We start from the raw sequence: 676 nt of genomic DNA, 5'->3' as shown, positions 1-676 counted from the left end.
TTTAAAGAGGTCTTGTGTAGCAGATTTGCCTAATGCAAAGGTCGTTTGATTTCTTGACTGCTGCTTCCATGAGTGTCCATATATAGTACATCCAAGCAAAATGAAGTCATTGACAACTTCAATCTTCTCTCCACTTACCATGATATTGTTTATTGGTCTAGTAGTGAGGAATTTTGTTTTCTTTACATTGAGGTGCAATCCATACTCAAGGCTGTGGTCTTTGCTCTTCACCAGTTAGTATTTTAAGTCCTCTTCGCTTTCAATAAGCAAGGCTCGCATCATCTGCGTATCAAAGATTGTTAACGAGTCTTCCTCCAATCCTGATACCACAGAATCCAGCTCCTCAGATTATTTGCTCAGTGTACAGACTGAATAGGAATCCTGGTGTCGTACCATAGGCTAAAGCACGGGACCGTAAAGTTGGTTTGGACTGAGAAGTCGGTGGTTCAAACCCACCAGTCTTTCCTTGAAAACCCTATACAGGGTCACTATGAGTTGGAACCAACTTGATGGCACTTAACAACAACAATAACAGCACAGAGTGAATCGGTATAGTGAAAGAGTACAACTCTGGTGCCCACCTTTCCTGATTTTAAGCCATTCACTATCCCTTTGTTCTGTTCCAACAGCTCCCTCTTGGTCTATGTACAGGTTCCTCATGAGCACAATTGTTCTG

This window comes from Chrysochloris asiatica, unplaced genomic scaffold (assembly GCF_000296735.1).
Source record: "Chrysochloris asiatica unplaced genomic scaffold, ChrAsi1.0 scaffold00056, whole genome shotgun sequence".
Lineage (NCBI taxonomy): Eukaryota > Metazoa > Chordata > Mammalia > Afrosoricida > Chrysochloridae > Chrysochloris > Chrysochloris asiatica.
The sequence above is the reverse complement of the archived record's forward strand: the minus strand, read 5'-3'. Positions refer to the sequence as shown.